Raw genomic sequence first — 21,054 nt, forward strand, 5'->3', positions numbered from 1 at the left:
TCTTAGAGTTTGTTTTATTATCTCTGGGTTTGTAGTTTCCAGTTTGCTACTCCATATTTTTCTGATGCTGCTACTTTTAGTAGTATCAGAATAATGCTACTTACTCATGCATCTCTTAAGTTATGTACTTTTCCAGGTATATAATAATGTAAACATTATATGAATTTTATAAAATATCTCCTCATTCTTCATTCTTTCATTTAGTGGAGTTTCATTATTTTGCTTAAAATAAGTAGAACACTGTTTCACTTTGAATTTATTTTCTATGAGATGATATATATCTGCTTTAATAGAATTTAACCTGGCCGTTTTGTTCTGACTGGTGCTAACTTTGAGAAATGCTTCATGTCCACATAGGTTATATCCCTCATGCAGCGACAATAGTTTGTTTGCTAAACATTTACTCTCCATAAAAGATTTATGATCTCCTTTTGTTCCTCTGTGTCCCCCAGTTTTCCACCACATTTCTACATAATAATTCCCTCCTCCCCACACAGATCCAAAGTTCCATTTTCCCAGAATTCTTCTCAAGGCTCAGTAAGTATATCAAATTTCTGCTTCACCATGGTGGGACTATCTCATACAATCTGTAACTCTCAGTCTCATATACAATGATATTTTAATTGTGTGTCTTATTTGAAAGATATCCGATCATGTAGTATTAACTAAGTTCCTATATTTACTTTGGAGCAATATTTCTTTCCTGGGGCTCATTTGGCTGGTTTCTTATTCTGGTGTAATAATATATCATACACAAACTTAGGGAAGAAATTAGAAAAACAGTCTATTCATAAGAATGATTTAAGAAATCTACTGCGTAGAAGCCTTTCTCTCCCAGTTGAGATCATTTCATTTATTTTTTTTAAAGATTAATCTATAAATTATAACCTAGGGGAAAACTTCAAACTGCATAGTGAGCACCAAATCTCTATGTACGCTTTATTTGTGTAGCAGGGTATCTCAGTGCCTTGGGAGAGCCATGCTGTTTCTTGAGATGGGAAATCCGGGAGCAGAAGGGCCTGGCTCTCAATGGCGGGGCCCTGCTCTGGATGGGGGCAGTAGCACTGTCCCTGCTGCAGCTCCACGGACCTGACTGGACAGAATATTCCTGGCTTTGTTTCATGTGTGCCATTCCTCTTCGCTGTCACATACTCAAGAGAACAACTGTTCCCACAGTCTGCATGGAAACATTCTTTTTGAAAAATCTTGACTAGGAAACTGATATATATCTCTGAGTTTGCAAAAACAGAATCCTCATTCCTGAAACTTTGTTTCTTATAAAGAAACTTTTGTACAGGTACCTACTGATTTGTTTACACTGGATTTATGTTGGGTTGCCTAAAAATGACTGCCTGGAGCTGTTGGCCACAAAACTTCCTCTCTATCTCCTTCTCTTTCCCCTTATAATTGATGCTAAGGCCTTTTCTGGGGACCCTTATTCCTACTCTTCTTACTCTGTCCCAGTGTTTGTTTAGGGCAAAACCATCAGTGGCAGAGTACGTAGTGCCATAGGAAACGGAGCGTAATGCTTCATGTAGGCTGTCGATCCTTCCTGCTCCACATCCTTACTCCCGTGCCCCATTGTTCCAGTTTCTATTGCTGAGTAACAAATTACTCCAAAACCTAACAGCTTAAAACAATCATTTCTTTATGTTCACAAATTGTGTATGTCAGGAATTTGGTCAGAGTACAATGAAAATTGCTTATGTCTGCTCAGCAATATCTAGGACAGTGATGGCGAACCTTTTGAGCTCGGCGTGTCAGCATTTTGAAAAACCCTAACTTAACTCTGGTACCGTGTCACATATAGAAATTTTTTGATATTTGCAACCATAGTAAAACAAAGACTTATATTTTTGATATTTATTTTATATATTTAAATGCCATTTAACAAAGAAAAATCAACCAAAAAATTGAGTTCGCGTGTCACCTCTGACACGTGTGTCATAGGTTCGCCATCACTGATCTAGGACCTCAACTGGGAAAACTACAACTAGGGGTGATCCAACATACGGAACTGAAATCTTCTGGAGCCACCATCTCTCGCATGTCTGGTGGTTAATGCTGTCTTTTGGCACTTCAACCAGAACACTTCTCTGTGTCTCTGCATGTGGCCTGGACTTCCTCACAGAGTGGCCGGCTCAGAGCTCCACTGGTCAACAAAGCAAAAGCTGCATTGCTTTTTACAACCCAGCTGTGAAAGTCATGCAGCATTCTACTGGCTACAAGAAAGTCGCAAGCTCACCCAGATTTAAGGAGAGAAGACATAGACTCCACCTGTCGATGGGAGCAGTGTCAAGAAATTTGCTGTCCTTTTTAAACAACCACACTTACCAACCTCATCCCTTAATATTCTTAGTGAAAACACTAGAGTGAGCCCAACTCTTTATGATTCCTCTCCATACCCACACACACCTTATGATGGTCTTCACTTCACCCCAGGACACTTACTTCGTGTCTTATTTTTCTATGAAATACACCTGAAGTTCTCTCCTTTGTACAAAGTAAGAAACAAACAAAAAAAAAAAACCTGTGGCTTAAAAAAATGGAACCTGTAGAAAGACTAAACAAAGACCCCAAAGGAAGCCTCTCTCACACCCAACTCTTAAACATACACAGATGCACAAACCCTCCTTCACTTTTGTTGGAAATTTCCAGTGACCTATAAATTTGCTTCCGGTATGGACAGCTAGGCAAGTAGTGCCAAGAGTATGTTCTGTTTTCACAGTGGGATGAGAGAGACAGAAACCCTAATGTAAAATGACAAGAAGAATCAATAGGTAAATGAGCAGGAAGTCAGCCTGGAGTCCATTAGGCAGAGGAGGTGATGGGGAGCCCTCTGCACCTAGAAGGGACTTAAACATTGTGGTAACAAGGAATTCCCACCTCAACCCACTTTTGAAATCCCCACCCAATAGAAAGGACCCAGATGCAGGATTCCAAGAGATCAGCATTCAAATATGCAACTTACGAACAATAATGGTACCCAAGTACGCCATCTCCCACTTTGTAAATGAAGAAAATGAATCAGCATTTAGTCACGGCCATGCTGCTTGAAAAGGCCAGAGCTGGATTCCAAATTTTGTCTGCTCAGGCTGTGTCTCTTCATGTATTTCTTTCTGCTGACAGACTTAGAACTCCTTAATACAGTTATAGAGCCTATATCATTCATTTCAAAACCTAGCACGGTGTCTAGCACAGGGTAGATGTTCAGCAAATACTTTGAAATAACTGATGAACAAACAAATGTTATTCAGTCCAGCCCTGACTGGTTTGGCTCAGTGGATAGAGTGTCGGCCTGTGGACTGAAAGGTCCCAGGTTTGATTCTGGTCAAGGGCATGTACCTTGGTTGTGGGCACATCCCCAGTAGGAGGTGTGCAGGAGGCAGCTGATCGATGTTTCTCTCTCATCAATGTTTCTAACTCTCTATCCCTCTCCCTTCCTCTCTGTAAAAAATCAATAAAATATATTTTTTAAAAATGTTTTCCAGTCCCAATATATTAAATTCTGTGGCTCAGAGAGCAGCAGGATTGAAATGCAGATTACAGCACAGTCTTGCTGTCTCTACAAAACAGTAGAGTGAATGGGCATCTCTTCTATCACCAAAAGCATTCATGGGCTATGTTTAGATGACAATAAACATTTTGTTCCCTTAGAAGTTCTTCATCTTTTTGGTCTGGGAGAGCTTTATCAAAATGTAACTCTGAGGTTCACAAAGACATTAGGAACCGCTTCACAAATGCATTTATTTGTTCCTGTATTTATTGAACAAATATTTATTGAATTCCTTGAATGTGCCAACTACAGTGATATAAGCTGGTACTACAATGGGAAAAATAAAGGCAAAGAAATACTTAAAGGGCTTACTAGTATTTCCTAACTATCTTTATTAACTTATCCCATCTCTAGCATTGAGTCTTGATATTCCAGATTTTAAAATGTCCAGTAATTTAAAAAAATTTATTTCTCTAACCTGCAAATTGGGCCATCCTCATGTTAAGTAAGACATTTTTCTTCCCTATATTACCTCAGACACCATGTAGCAGCTTCTCTTTTGTGCTGTTAGATCATCTGAAATTAAGGGAAACTAAACAAAATTCCCATATTCATATTCACTTCATTTTATAGGTGCCCATGTGCTATTGATGTCAACATTCTAATTTCATTTCAACTGGTGAGACAAAAAGCCTACTAGAGATAGATGGCATGTTTAGAAAATATAATAAACAATGTACTATTATGCACTGTATATTTTCCCCCAATTCTATAATGACACAATTGGCTGAAAGTTCTTTAAGTCTACAGTGAGAGTTCAAGTAAATGTAAATTTTTCTATTTTAAAAGATTTCCCATCATAGTTTATTTAAAGCACTTAAAGTGCCAGTCAGAATTTCTGCTTTTTTTACATTTCATTAATCATATAGTCACCACCATAGTACAAATATAATGATATTAATAACAATGATTATTTTAATATCAATATATAATGTTGAGTAAATGAATTTCCTTTATTCAAGAATATGACAGTCATATTTTGAGCTCATATGCATTTCTAACTGGTATGGGTATATGGGAAAATACCAAATGCATCAGTGTGTCCATAGAGCTTTATCATAGCTCATGCAAATATACATGTAAACATATGAACATCCTATCTAATAAAAGAGAAACATGGTAATTGGCGTACGACCGCTACCCTTCCCATTGGCTAATCAGGGTGATATGCAAATTATCTGCCAGCCAAGATGGTGGCCGGCAGCCAGGCAGCTGAAAGTGAACATGAGGCTTGCTTGCTTCAGTGATGGAGGACTCCAACGTTCCCCGCCTGCCTTGCCAGCCTCTGAGCTTACAGTTTGAAACATTGTAACAGATATAGAAGCTAAAAGAAAACCCAGAAACCTGCTTTCAGCTGGCCAGGATCTCAAAGCTGGAGTTAGACATTGTTTCGATTATAGAACCCAAACAAACCAGATACCTGCTTTCAGCAGCAGAGGCCTCAGAGCTGGAGCCAGAGCTAAAGCTGGCCCAGAAAAAAAAAGAAAAAAAGGAGCAGTTGGGAGCTTCAGTCGGCCTGAAAACAGCCCTCAGCCCCTCACCCAGACTAGCCAGGCACCCCAGTGGGGACCCCCACCCTGAAGGATGTGTGACCAGCTGCAAACAGCCATCATCCCCTCACCCAGGCTGGCCAGGCACCCCAGTGGGGACCCCCATCCTGATCCAGGACACCATTCAGGGCAAACCAGCCAGCCCCACCCATGCCCCAGACCTCTATCCTATATAGTAAAAGGGTAATATGCCTCCCAGCACCGGGATCAGCGTGACAGGGTGCAGCGCCCAAACCCCCTGATCAGCCCTGCTCTGTGTGTGACAGGGTGTGGGGCCCCAACCCCCACCCACGGGCCCTGCTCTGTGTGTGACGGGGTAGAGCCATAACCTCCCCATTGGCCCTGCACTGAGTGTGACAGTGGCGGGGCCCCAACCCCCTGATCAGCCCTGCTCTGTGCATGACAGGGTACAGAGCCCGAACCCCCCTGATGGGCCCTGCTCTGTGCCTGACAGGGGGCAGCGCCCCAACCCCCTGATTGGTCCTGCTCTGTGCATGACAGGGTATGGAGCCCCAACCCCCCTGATTGGCCCTGCTCTGTGTGTGACCGGGTGGCGTCACAACCTCCCCATCGACCCTGCCTTGAGTGTGATGGGGGGGTGCCCCAACCCTCAATCGGCCCTACCCTGAGCGTGACTGAGGGTGGCATCGCAACCTCCCGATCTGCCCTGCTCTGTGCATGACAGGGGCGGCGCCCCAACTCCCCAATCGGCCCTGCTCTGAGCCCGACCAAGGGCTGCACCTTGGGATTGGGCCTGCCCTCTGCCACCCAGGAGCAGGCCTAAGCCAGCAGGTCGTTATCTCCCGAGGGGTCCCAGACTGCGAGAGGGCACAGGCCAGGCTGAGGGACCCTCCCCCCCCCGCCCCGAGTGCACAAATTTTTGTGCACCGGGCCTCTAGTTCTATATAATAAAAGCCCAGAGACTGAAACAGCGGAAGGACCAGAATAACCAGAGACCAGAACAACCGCAGCCCCTTGCCCCAGCCGGCCCCATTCTCAGCAGGGACCCCCACCCCAGTGGGGGCATGGCTAGCCTGCAAACCACCCTTGGACGCTTGCCCTGGCCGGCCCTGCCACCCAGTGGGGACCCTCACTCCAACCCGGGGCCCCCATCAGGGTAGACTGGCTGGCTCCCACCTGTGCACTAGGCCTTCATCCTATATAATAAAAGGTTAATATACAAATTGATTTTAACAGCAGAACGACCAGAACGACCACTCAACCAGTCACTATTAGGCGCACTGATCACCTCTCAATCCCTTTCCCCAGCTGGCAGGCTCTGATCACCCGATGGCAAATGGGGAACTGGGGGTGAGGGGCAGGGCCAGCTGCAGGAAGCTGGGGAAGATGGCCCTGATCGCAGGCCAGGCCTAGGGACCGTAACCATGCATGAATTTTGTGTGCTGGGCCTCTAGTATGTATATAAAGAAAGAGATTTTTTTTGCCCTAGCTGATTTGACTCAGTAGATAGAGTGTCAGGCTGTGGACTGAAGAGTCCCAGGTTCAATTCCAGTCAAGGGTATATGCCTGGGTTGTGGGCTCGATCCCCAGTAGGGACATGCAGGAGCCAGCCAATCAATTATTCTGTCTCATCATTGATGTTTCTATCTCTCTCTCCCACTCCCTTCCTCTCTCTGAAATCAATAAAAATATATTTTAAAGAGAGAGATTTTTTTTTAACCTAAAACCACTTTAAGATCATTACTATATTTATATTGTGATATTTGGTAAAGGACACCCTCCATCAATTCATACATATTTGGAGTTGAATAAAATTCTAAAGATTGTCTAATGAATGGTCCCAATTTACAGGTGAGGCAACTGAAACCCACAAAAATTAAGCAGCTTCTGCCCAGTTTCTCTTTGTCTGCTGCTCTTCCCACAACTCCACAATGTTTCTTTACAACTGTATGTTTAAATGCAGCTAAAACATAAAATTCATATTGACTTTAATCACATGTATACAGTGAATGGTGTTCTTCTAGCACTGGTTTTGGTTTCATCTACATCATTTCAATTGTCCCCAAATATAAAAAATCAATGTTAAGATTAAAACTAACCCCTATGAACTTCCTTTGGTTGCTGAGGGAATGCAGTGCTCTCTGTCTTGAGAATTCCCAGAGCTTATTAAGGGCTATTTGGGTGTACAGCAGATGGGGCTTACAACCCACAGCCTATATTTCCTTCCCTGAGCTGCATCAAGAATTTGCCACCCCAACAGCCAAGTTCCAGGGAATCCAACTTAAGAGATGAGCCTCATAGATTTGGTATCAGTCTGGAAAGCATGAGTGGGAAGTGGAAGCCAAATTCACTTAGTTTCCTTTACAGACATGTCAGTTCCACTTAGAAACCAACTGTCTTCCTTACCAAAGAAAGAGAAAAAACTGCTTTGTCTCATTCACTTCATCACATAAGAACACTTGATGGGCTTGACAGCTGCTGCTTGCTAATTAGGGGGCAAACTGCTCAGCATGAGATTTGTGGCATCAACAGGTCCTGGAACAATCCAGCAATTGTTTTGGGAAAGCTTGGGCACGGGGGCTGAGCATTTTCATGTCAATTGTCCCCACTGGTTGTCATGACTTGGAGCGGCTCTAGTGGAATGAGGGAACAAAGTAATGAGACCTGCACACAGCTGATTGGCTCTGAATATTCTGGTTGTGTTTCTGCTTCCAGCTGTTGAAGATATGATGAAGAGGGGTCAGTGTCTCACCACCTCTGCTCCACAGAAACACCCAATATCTTTCATTTTGGAGAGTTTAGTATTTAAATAGAAAAAGTTTGCTCCCCATAGAAATGTAATATGTGTGTGTGTTTTTAATGTATCTCAACATACACACACAGAGAGAGAAAAAGAAATGTAATATATGTTCAATTCTCCATATGTATTTGAGGATTTGTCATTTTTAAAACAATAACAAAGAGATTGCAAAAACAAAATAACTTTCATTCTCTAATTGAAGGGAGAGAGAGGGAAAAGGGAAGGAAAGAAAAGAAACAATACATTTTATTGGTAGATGTAGTCTTAATGTTTGAAAGGGACAAAATATCAGGAACTGAGTAAAGGAAAGGGTAGTGGAGAGTGCCATCAGTCTGCCAAAATCCATCTCCAATCCTTCGTGAGAAGAGACCAGACTACATTTCCCTATCACCCTTACAGTTAGGTGACGTTGCCCAGTCCAGTGGAGCAGAGCAAGGAGTTTCACCTCTGGCCCTAGGCCTTTGGGAGGTGGCATGTCTCCTCCATATCTTCCTTAAAATGCCTATAACAGGTTCAACTGTGCATGTGTCAATTCTCCCAAGGAATAGGGGGACAGTGGAGGACAGAGCAAAGACTCGGAAGGTCCCTAAATAGCTGTGGAACAGAGCCAACTGCATCCGGAACATTCACCTTGGACTGTCATAGGAAAAAAATGAACTTCTTTGTCTTTTAAGCCACTGCATTGGTTGGATCTCTTTGAACAGCAACTTCACCTTTTACCCTAATACAGAAATGACCCTCAGAGCAGATTTAAGGGAATTTCCCAGGTTCCGTCCTCTTCTTTACCAGTTCCCATATATCACATATCATCTCAGAGAATGCCAAGCCTTTGCCAAGACTGTGGGCAATGGTTCCCTCAGCCTCCAAAATCTTTCCTCAGGAAAGCATCTTGCTGTTAGCAACAATCATGTCTCTAGCACTTTTTTGGAAGTGTTTGCTGCTCTCATCTCACAGCTCCAGCCAAGAATCCTCAGGCTGTGGTCTGAAGTGACTTCCCTTCCAAGCAAGGGAAATCCGATCCATCATCCAAGAAGTCTATATCTCCTACCAAGAGACCAGCAAAAATCTGTGAACGCAGAAGTCAAATAAGACATGTAGAAACTGCTACAGTGCCTATAGCTTTCAGACTCACAAAGAGGAAAATAATCACTTTTATAAATTAGTTCCTGGATACACTGAATAAAATTCTGTTTGGATGATTATTGACAGAATGAGGTGTACCATACTGCCCAGAAACAGGCAATGAGTTTAACAACCATTGCCTGAGATGATTTTTATCTTTGATTTTAAAAATCGATAAAGATTAAAGAATGCGATATGTTTGGGTTGTGAGTGGATTAACATAAAGGATTAATGTATGTTAATATATAACTTATAAACTGATATATAAGTTGCAATAAAACTTTATGCAGTGACGAAAATATTCTTTCTCTGTACTGACCAATATGGTAGTCACTAGCCACTGGAGGCTGATAAGCCTTTGGAAAGCTTATGCAAATGAGGACCTGAATTTTTAAATTATATTTAATTAAAGAAATGTACATTTGAATAGCCACATGTCTCTACTGTATTAGAGGTAACAACTTTGGACAAAATGCCAGCCTAGTTTTCCTGTAAAGGACCAGATAATAACTATTTCAAGCATCTTGAGCCCTGTAGTCTCTTATGACTACTGCTCAGACCTATATCACAGTGTGACAGCAGCCATGGGCAAGATAGAAACTGATGGGCATGGCTGTGTTCCAATAAAATTTGATTGACAGCCCAGCCAGCATGGCCCAGTGGTTGAGCGTCAACCTCTGAGCCAGGAGGATACGGCTTGATTCCTGGTCAGGGCGCTTGCCCAGGTTGCAGGCTCGATCCCCAGTGTAGGGCGATCCCCAGTAGGAAGCAGCAGATCAGTGATTTTCTCTCATCATTGATGTTTCTATATCTCTCTCCCTCTCCCTTCCTCTCTGAAATCAATAAAAAAAAATATTTTTAAAAACTATTTACAAAAGCAGGGTCTACCTCAGACTCATTGACAAATTTGTAAATATGATGTTTTTAGCTAACAAGGCTGAGAAATAAATTCACATTATAGGATTAATGAAAATCTATTTCAATATTTGAATTTTTTTAAATGTTTACATGTATTTTATTTCTTTATTTAGGATTCTTTTTTCCCTTTTGGTAAGAACCCATGGAAAGAGGTACTTAACTTCGAAAAGTTCACCTCAAATTTAAGCATTTCAGACCCAGTGGGGACTTGGAAGTAGCAATTTGGAAGCAAAATGGCTTTTGTTCCTTGTGCCCCCACAAACCACATCCTAGAACTCAGCAGCCCCTTTCTCTGCCTTCTTGCCAGGCCCCTGCTCTCAGCCCCAGGCACTCATTTCTCTTGTCACCTGTATTTGGTGACATTTGGTGATATTTAAAAGGTAGACAAATCAAAGCCTTTTAGCACATGGTAAAGGCAAGTCAATATACTCAGTTTCCCAGCGTCTCCAAGAAGCCCTGTTGCATTTTTAAATTTTACCTCAAAAGCCATAACTAGTGAATATAGAATGTGTTGTGTCCTGCACATTAAGGCTCAGTAGAAAAGAGAAATTGAAAAAGAGGGTTTCAGGGCCAAAAGCCACAGAAAATAGACTCAATAATGAAGAATCCGGAACAGTCTCAAAAAGAAATGCTTTGCATAGACTTTTGGTTTAATATTAATTAAAGAAACATTTCCTTTGAGCCAACACTTGCATCCTGACACAGTACTGTGTGTTTCAGGGAAGGCCTTTCCTCTGCTCAATATTGGTGGCAATAACTGTAGCCTAGAGAATAAATACTGATCATTAGGAAAGAACACAGAGGATGCATAACATACCAAAGTCACAGCATTAACAGCTTCCATTTGTGCTCATTTTGGAGGCAAATGGGTCTTCCAATGGAGTTACAATATTGTCAATATTGAATAGAAAATGCTCACATACATATGACACCAAGTACAGTTAAAACACAAAGTTATTGGAGGCAAATATATATATTTTTCTTTTTTTTTCAGGGGATATTGTCTCTTAAGCTTAACATTAAGAGTTGTCAGCAAAGCATTGCCTAGGGTGGTGTTTCTTAGACTCCACGGAAAGGACGCGTCCTGAGGACCCCAGAACAAGGTTTAAATGAGGAGCAACAGTAATATCTGCTTCCTCAATGGCTTATTTCTTCTTTGCCTCCCTTTCTCAGTACCTCTTACCTTCCAGTGCATCCCCTTAATAAGAGCAAAAGTGCCTGCTGGCACCAATGCCCCAAGCCCCATACCACTTCAGTCAGTAGGGCAACTGCCAGGATCAACCTGTGGCTAATTGGTGGGCATGCCCTGTTGGAATAGCCCAACTTCACAGCTGGGCCAGCCGGGTGGCACTAGAAGCCAATGATGGAACTATCCAGGGTGAATTAACAGGTGCAGGTAGCTTGGAGGAAGTAGCGGGGGAAAGCCCCTGAAGACACCGCACGCATGTAACATTTTGGCAAACAGAAAGGACACAGAGAAAAAAAGAGAGAGAGAGAGAGAGAGAGAGAAAGCATAGGAAGAGGGCTCCCTGCCTCAAGGAGACCTGATTGCTTTCTGCCCTCCTCCAGGCCCCCACCGCTCTGGGCTCCACCTACACCCTGTGTCACAAACCCACCTTAAGGGTAATCTCAGAGTTTGGCCACCAATGCAGGTCCCCTCTGAGGGGGAATCATTTGTCAGGAATGTTCACAAAGATTTTGAATACAGGATTAAAATCATGCCACTTCTCTCCGCGGGTTAGAAAAGGGCTGTCCTACTCAGATAATTGCAGCTTCGAGGGCCTCTCCTACTCAGAGCCACAGCGTGCCCAGCTGCACTTGATGAGAGTGACAACAAAACATTTCCTTGAGCCCCCTGGCCAGGAGAAATGCATGCATGGCTCAACTTAGGTCCCAAGGACCAGTTGGGGCTCTTGGTGTCCCTCCAGTGTTGTCTTATGCAAAAGAGTCCCACAGGCTCTGATTCCAAACTGTGTGAGGACAGCCTATAAATCCAGACTTGGCCTGTTCTGCTCTAGACACACTTAATACCCACCAATCACTAAAACCTATTGAAGCCTTTTACTTTTTTAGGGTTTGCAGTGTGTTATAATGCCCACAAACTCTCTCATTACCCACACTGCCCCCACCAAAAAAAAATTGGGTCTCCTTGGTAACTGCTCCCCAAGTTCTGGCTCAGAAATTCAGGTCATCATAAGTGGGATGGACCAGCAATGAACTTGAGTGAGATAATCTGAGTTCTAGTCCATCATTAGGAGACACTGAACCATTCAATTTCCTTAGGTAAATTAAACAATTGCTGAAAGAACACCCAGCTCTCAAATTCTATCACTCTAAAAATTGACCAAATCTAGGATGCTACAATGTATTTTAGAGAGATTGAGAAAGCCCTGAGGAGTGGAATACAAGTAAATAAAACTGTCCTAGTTAAGACAAAGGAGAAATGGCTAGTTTTAGAGTTTTTAATATTAGCATGAGTGGTAAGTAAGAGGTGAAGATACCTAAGAAAATCAAGGACCTTAACAAAGAGTTTTAGATAAATTAAAGAGTAATATATTTAAATATCTGTAGTTAACTCAGATGTATAGTGTAGAGACATTCTTTATCCTATGTAATAAAAGCCTAATATGCTTTATGTCCAGATGTCCAGTCGGCCATTCAACCAATCAAAGTGTAATATGCTAATGTTATGCTAAGACCGCTCAACTGCTCACTATTACGTGCACAGACCACTAGGGGACAGACACTCTGACCAGTAAGTTAGCTTGCTGCTGGGATCCAGTGGATCAGGACTAAGTGAGACAGGCAGGACACGCCCTAGAGCCCTCCTGTGGTCCTTCCCTAGCCCGATTGTGCAGGGGTCCTTCGGCCTGGCCTGCACCCTCTCACAATCCGGGACCCCTCAGGGGATGTCAGAGAACCGGTTTCAACCCGATCTCGCAGGTCAGGCCAAGGGACCCCACTGGTGCATGAATTCATGCACTGGGCCTCTAGTATTAACATTCAAAAACAGTGCCTTAGGGAACTGCTTAGTAAATGGTCCAGCCAATTTAAAAAAATGTTGTTTGGATGAGAGAAAAATTTAGTGAAAGATGAAAAGTTGGAGAATTTCCTGGTGTTAAGATATGGAGTAGAAACACATCATTCTCCATGGAAATGTGATTTGAAAGAAAACCTAGGATCTGTACACACATCAGTGAAATCACAGGTAGCAAAATCCATTGATGCTGCCACTGGTCTATCCACAAATTGAATAAGGAAGTTCAGAATATATACAAGATATATATACATGCAAGAGGATTTTTCTCCAAGCTAAGGCAGTACAAACAGGAGAAAGTTCATTGGCCAATGTCCAGGGAAGACCAAAGCTGGCATATTGGAGGAAACTCCTTCCCAGATCATTTTCTCCTCCAAACAGAAAAAAACGGTCAGTTTCTAGCCAAGGCAAGGGCCTCATCCTCATTGTGACCACGTGTTGGCCCCATGCTGGGTCAGATGTTCTCTACCATTCTATGAGCCCCTGGACATTAAGGGGCAAGAAGTTTTTAAAAATAATCAAGCACCACGTTGTATAGTCAATTTTCTAAAGTTCTAATTGAATTTCTCTTATGTTGGAGGACAAGAAAAGTCAGCATGTTAGGAATCACACTACAGAGTGTTAGCATGATTTTATTCTCAGAAATAAAGAGAAGTGTGCATGAGGAGACTACACAAGGATGCTTATTTTAGCACTTTTGTTTCTTAAAAAAAAAATGTTTACTCACCAAATGTCAGGATGGAAAGTATATTCTGGGGCATATCCATCCATAATATAAGATAATATGCAACTATTAAAAAAAAAAAAAAAGTCCAACCACTGTCTTGAACTGGAAAAATCTCTAAAATACATTATTACATTAAAAAACAAGTTATAGAGACAAACAAGATGGCAGCATAGGTAAACACTTGAACTTGCTGCCACGCACAACCATATTAAAACTACAACTAAAAGACAAAAAGAATATCATTCAGAACCACCAGAAGGCTGGCTGAGTGGAAATTCTACAACTAGAAGGAAAGAGAAAAGCATATTGAGTCCAGCAGGAGGTGCAGAGGTATGGAAGTGTGGAGGTATGGCAGCGAGCACAAAAGGGGCTGGCAACTGGTACGCTATTGTCTTTTTCAATCAGGAGGGAGATACAAGCTCCGGACTGCTCCGAACTCCAGTTTCAGGTGATAATCTGGGGACACAGACTCATACAGAGAGAAATTGGACTGTCTGGCATCAGGCTGGAAAGCAAGGGCAGCTTTCTCTCAGAGGTGCTTGCAGGAGTCATTGTTCCTACACGGGGTTGTGGGACACAGAGACCCAGGGACCTCTCCAGAGCAGAGCTGACTGGAAGCCATTGCAGTTTGCTCCACCCTGATGATTCCCTGAGACCTCATACCACCCAATTTACAACCCCAGCCAAGCTGTGAGCAGAGGCTTTTGCATACGAATGGCCTGGCCTTTCTCTGCCTAAAAACCTGTCAATCTGCAGCTGGGTCAGAGAACCCCAGAGCTTCCAAAATAAGGCCTAAAGCTCATCAGCTGACTGCATTGCTACACAGCTGTGCCTCATCTGGGCACCTCCAAACCCCAAACAAAGAGGAGGAATCTGCAGATCTCTCTGTAGCTCCTGCTGGGTAACCCCAGGCAGTGGCTGACTTTGCACCTCCTTGGAGATCCAAGTGCCAGTCTACCCAGTGGTCAGAGTGAGACCATCTTCACATGCATAAGTGACACACTCAGGAGGCAGACTCAGTGAGTGCCAAAGCCCCAATGAAGCAAGTCCAGCTCCATAAGGGTGTCTCCAGCAAAGAAGTTCTCCCGTTGTAGACACAACTGGTCCTCATAGCCAATTGACCTGGAGGTCAATTCCTCCCAGTGATACCAACAGCAATCAAGGCTTAAACTACAACAAGACTGTGCACACAGCCCACAAAGGGGTGCAACAAGTGTGTCCATCTCAGGGAATTAGGGAAGCTGAGCCACTGGGCCCTATAGGGCACCTACCACATAAATCCACTCTATAAACACAGGAAGCAGCCAAAATGTGGAGACAAAGAAACAGGTCACAAATGAAAGAAATGGAGGAAAGCAAACTACTGGATATAGAGTTCAAAAACCATGGTTGTAAAGTTACTCAAGAATATTCTAGAAACCTCCGATAAATATAGTGAGACCCTCAAGGATATGAAAAAGGACCAATTAGAAATTAAGCATACACTGACTGAAATAAAAAATAATATACAGAGCCCTGACTGGTTTGGCTCAGTGGATAGAGCGTCGGCCTGAGGACTGAAGGGTCCCAGGTTCAATTCCAGTCAAGGGCATGTACCTTGGTTGCAAGCACATCCCCAGTAGGGGATGTGCAGGAGGCAGCTGGTCGATGTGTCTCTCTCATCAATGTTTCTAACTCTCTATCCCTCTCCCTTCCTCTCTGTAAAGAATCAATAAAATATATTAAAAAAAAAAAAAAAACACAACAAAACAAAGAGTAATATACAGACATCCAACAGCAGACTAGAGGATCCCAAGAATCAAGTCAAAGATTTGAAATACGAAGAAGCAAAAAACACCCAACCGGAAAAGCAAAAGGAAAAAAGAATACAAAAATATGAAGATAGTGTAAGGAACCTCTGGGACAATTTCAAGCGTACCAACATCTGAATTATAGGGGTTCCAGAAGAAGAGAGTGAGCAAAATATTGAAAACCTATTTGAAAAAATAATGACAGAAAACTTCCCCTACATGGTGAAAGAAATAGACTTACAAGGCCAGGAAGTGCAGAGAACCCCAAACCAAAGGAATCCAAAGAGGACCACACCAAGACACATCATAATTAAAATGCCAAGGGCAAAAGACAAAGAGAGAATCTTAAAAGCAGCAAGAGAAAAACAGTTACCTGCAAGGGAGTACCCATATGACTGTCAGCTGATTTCTCAACAGAAACCATGCAGGCCAGAAGGGAGTGGTAAGAAATATTCAATGTGATGAATAGCAAGAACCTACAACCAAGATTACTCTACCCAGCAAAGCTATCATTTAGAATTGAAGGTCAGATAAAGAGCTTCACAGATAAAAAAAAGCTAAAGGAGTTCATCACCGCCAAACCAGTATTATATGAAATGCTGAAGAGTATTCTTTAAGAATAGCAGGAAGAAGAAAAAGGTAAAGATAAAAATTATGAACAACAAAGTGACAACAAATACATATCTATCAACAAGTGAATCAAAAAATCAAGTGAATAAAAAATCTGAAGAACAGAATAAACTGGTGAATAGAATAGAATCAGGGGCATAGAAAGAGAGTGGACTGACAATTCTCGGGGGGAAGGGGGTGTGGGGGATGCGGGAAGAGACTGGACAAAAATCGTACACCTATGGACGAGGACAATTGGAGGGTAAGGGCAGGGGGTGGGGTGGGAACTGGGTAGAGGGGAGCTATGGGGGTAAAAGAGGCATATATATATATATATAACAAATGCATAAAAACAAAGATCTGGAAAAATTAATAGGAGCAGCTGCTTCTGGGAGGGAGCCTGATAAGAGATGAGGGTTGAGGAGTATTTCAACTGCTTTATGAAAATGTTTTCAACTAAAATATATTGTGTCACATATGACAAAATGGCTGAGATTGAGGACTCTAAGGCAAGATTCATTTTTAAACATTTCAGCTTCACCATTTAGTAAGTTAACCTCTTTAGTTAACCTCTTTAAACTTCAGTTTCCTCAGCTATAAAATGGGGGAAATAATAGTTCATAACTTACAGAATCATTATGTATATACACTGAGTGGCCAGATTATTATGACCACCTGACATTTGTAGGCAAATTAGCTATAATTTCAACGCTAAAGTTGCTAGAGGACCAGACCACTATAAATAGGAAAGCAGGACAGTAGAAGTGATTTTTTTCTGAAGATATGGGTAAACAGTGTGATTTAACAGCATATATATATATATATATATATATATATATATATATATATATCCCACATTCAAAGGCTGTTAAATCACGTTGTTTACCCATATCTTCAGAAAAAAAATCACTTCTACTGTCATGGTAAACAACCTGCTTCTCTATTCTTAATGGTCTGGCCCTCTAGCAACTTCAGCGGGAAATTATAGCTAATTTGCCTACAAACGTCAGGTGGTCATAATAATCTGGCCACTCAGTGTATATATACCACAGTGCTTAACAGGAATTAAATGCTCAATGCTCAATTAATGTTTGCTATTATTATTGCTATTACTACCATTTCTAATATTGGACTTAACTCAGTATTATAAAGGGAGTGCACCAACAGAGATTGGACCCTCATTCCACTTAATGGAAATGAGCAATTGAGAGATAAATTCCCATTTCTGATGTCACAGTCTGAAGATGGATGACTCTTGAACAAACAGATTTCCTCTAAATCAGAACTGATATATGTGAGAGGGGATGGAGGAGGCCTGGAAACACAAAGAATGTGGAACTCTGCTGGAGGCAAAGACCAGCAGTAGTTAGCATATAAATGCAAGAATTCCCTTAGAAGGCTAATGGACTTTAATATTCAGCAGGGCTGAAAATCAGCATTGTATTACCCTGATGCTGGCTGAATGACTGAAAGCAATCCCTAACCGGATAATCTTTTATTGTTTACCAAACCTTACTTTTGATATGGGTGTTTGTTTTGCTAAAGAACAAATGTGTATTCTAGTAAATAAAAAGCCAATGGGCCCCGGCATTCAGGGAACCTCTCTGCTAGAGAGTAAGGTCTCCGCCTGGCTCCCCCCATGCCTTCTAAATTTATATTTCTTTTCTAGTATATCCATTTGTGCACAGCCCCTTCTCCAGACCTTGAACCCTAGCCACAAATGGATGCGGCGGTCACATCTGGCACCTGAACAGGGACATGGAGATTTGCCAGAGCAAAAAAAGAAGGAAATTCACCCAGAGAGGTGGAGGATCACCAGAAAGGTGGGGAGATTCACTGTGCACAAAGCCTGTACCAAGCTTCAGAGATCACACTCCGAAGTGGGCGGGACATCTTTTTCAAGCCAGGCTATAATGGGGAAGAATTCGATTAAAAGGCAAAATTATCATTGTAAATTTTTAGCTTGTATGCTCAAGGATAAAGAAATTAAAATGTCAAAAGGTACTTTCTTAAATCAGGCTCAAGGAAAATGAGCACCCTTGTCATCTTTAACTATGTGGGCTCTTGTTCAAATTGCATTATGCCTGCCCTAACCGGTTTGGCTCAGTGGATAGAGCATCAGCCTGTGGACTCAAGGGTCCCAGGTTCGATTCCAGTCAAGGGCATGTACCTTGGTTGCGGTCACATCCCCAGTAGGGGGTGTGCAGGAGGCAGCTGGTTGATGTTTCTCTCTCATAGATGTTTCTAACTCTCTATCCCTCTCCCTTCCTCTCTGTAAAAAAATCAATAAAATATATTTTTTAAAAATTGCATTATGCCTAATTCGTATTGGGAATCAAAAGTCTGTTATATCTAAGACCCCAGATCCTCTGCCTCTAGTGTGGAAAGGCTCAACAGCTAGAAAAAATGGGGCTATCTACCCTCTCACAAAAGGACTTTTTAATACTTTGTCTGAAAATTACCATATGATGCCTTGGGACAGGCAGATTTTAGCTAAAATAACTTTAGACTCCAGTCAATGCTGTCAAAAGTAGAACATGATAAGATCTGTGAACAATAAGCTGAGATCTAGGCTGAATTCTGGCTGTAAGTCCCAGGCAAATATAAAACATCTGAAAAGATTCATGAAAAGAACTCTGATTTATTAAGTTTTGTCTATATGTTATGGGTGCTTGTCTGCTGATTGTTGTTTTATCTGTCTTTGTTGTTTATTATTAGTCTATTAAGCATGGCTTTAATTTAATAAATAAAGAAACCTAGGTGGCCAGGCCATTTACTGAATTTCCCCAGAGCAAACAGGATGTGGGGGTGGGGAGATATGTGGCCGAGGGTACCTGTCCTCGGAGACAAAGGGAGGTAGAGATAACTAAAAAAGGCCCCTAATTACTAGCCTTTTGGTGATCCTGTAAAATGGACGCCCCCTCTTGAGAGCGCTATTAAAAGTCTCATTTTTGCCATGTTTTTATTTCCCAGTCCATCATTTGAAATTTGGATAGATGAGACATTTCTCAGAATTTGGGGATGCATCTGGGATTTCTGTACTCATGAAGAGAAAAAGACTAGATTAAGAGAAGGTGCGCCCTGCCCGATTTTGGGTGGCCTCTTGACTGAGCTCCATCTCTTTACAGATGCTATAGAATAAATCCAAGACTATTTTTTCTTTAAAAGATGGCAAAAGTGACACAAGGAAAATATACAGGCTGTATTTGGGCAATAAGATTAGTGTTTCCATAATAAAGGGCAGTTCTTGAATAATAATAGACCGCATTCCAAGGTTAACATTAAAGCCACTGAAAGTCAGCAAGTTATCGCTGTTACAGAATTTGCCAAAGAAAATGCCTTGGATAATAATAATTGGCTTTAAAATCTCAAAATTGTTGAAACATGGATAAATAGATGTAGCTAAAATGAAGGATTTGTGGTGGAGCTTTTCAGTGTTAATTATAGGTATATTGATAGTGGGGGTCCAGTAGCCCAGAGGGGAGACTGGCTTCACTCTCTAATGGTAGAAAGCCACCCTCAAACCCCCCCCACCCCCCACCCCCCACCCTCCCATCCCCCCCACCCGTTTCCTGCAGTAGTAACCTTAGATGTTATCTCTAAGCAAGAATGTGGCAGTTTTAAAATTCAAATGGCTACAGGCCTACTTCCAAAGTCTTTGGTAACTTAAAACTTTGGAGCATTATTGAATTAAATAATAAAAATTATTAAATATCTAGGTATTTTAAAATAACAAAATACTGAAATATTAATCTGAGTTTGCCTCATATGAAAAATCTAGAGGACAGAATTGAATTTATTAAATATATCTTATATTTTATTTAAAATATATCCTTAAAAATGTGAAGGTATTACTAATCTAAGAAATACTAAATATTTAACTTTCCAGCTAAAATTTAAGGCTTCTAAGAATTTAAAGTTCAAATTAAGTTGGGAGAAATTATATGGTTGTAATAATAAAATGCATAAAGTTTAGAAATTCATTTTTAAGAAAAATAATTCTTGCATTTTCTCTGGAGGAATTAGAAGTTCAAAATAAATTGTAGTCCTTATGTGTACTATGTATGGTAAAATTTCCACGTAGGATATAATATTTTATATGGTCTAATTAAAAAAGAGGATTAATTCTATGGTCTGAACCAAATTTTTAATATAAAAACCAGTTTAAATTTAATTAATATCTTTTAGAATAATTACAAAAAGTACATAATATAATCTTTTGGTTATATATATTTGATAGTCTTTCAAGTTAATTTCAAGAGTTTAACTGAGAGATAGCTTTGGAACAGTTCAAGGGCCCTGGAATGATTAAAGTATTTATTTTCTCTTAAAAGAAATATTTTTGAACTAAATTGGGCTGATCTAATATATTTGAGATCACATGGGAAGCTTTATCAAATAAAAATAATAACTATATTTTATTTATATACATATATTTTAAATGTTATAAAAGTTTCAACCTCTAAGGGAGGACAGGACAAAGTTGCTGAATACTTCTTAAGCAAAACCAGATTATTCAGCAGTGGAATTTTAAAGCAGGAGCCCTGACAGCCTGCTCCTTAGATAGACTGGGAGAGGGGATGGCATCTGTACTTCATATGTCAAATGTATAAGTTTGCTCACTTTGCTTTTTCAATAAAGGTGCATAAGTTAGCTTTCTATAATATAATCAAAGTCTCATATAAATTCAGTCATATGAGAAGCCAATATCTTTATAAGCAATTGGTTTTAACAAAGGCTAAAGTAAAAATTTGCATACATATGCAAATGAGCACTAGCCAAAAAGAATACTGTTTAAAAGTAAATTTTAAGCCTAATAAAAAGGAGAAATTTTTAAATCTCTTCTGCTACTATTTACAAAGTAAACTAATAGTTATTATTCAAGCATTAAATCTCACCATTAATAAGACACCATAAGTAAAAAGAGAGTTACTTTTACTTGATATGTATGCATTATCGTATTGGTCAGCATCTGAAAAGTAAC

The sequence above is a fragment of the Myotis myotis genome, unplaced genomic scaffold (genome assembly GCF_014108235.1).
Source record: "Myotis myotis isolate mMyoMyo1 unplaced genomic scaffold, mMyoMyo1.p scaffold_m19_p_1, whole genome shotgun sequence".
Lineage (NCBI taxonomy): Eukaryota > Metazoa > Chordata > Mammalia > Chiroptera > Vespertilionidae > Myotis > Myotis myotis.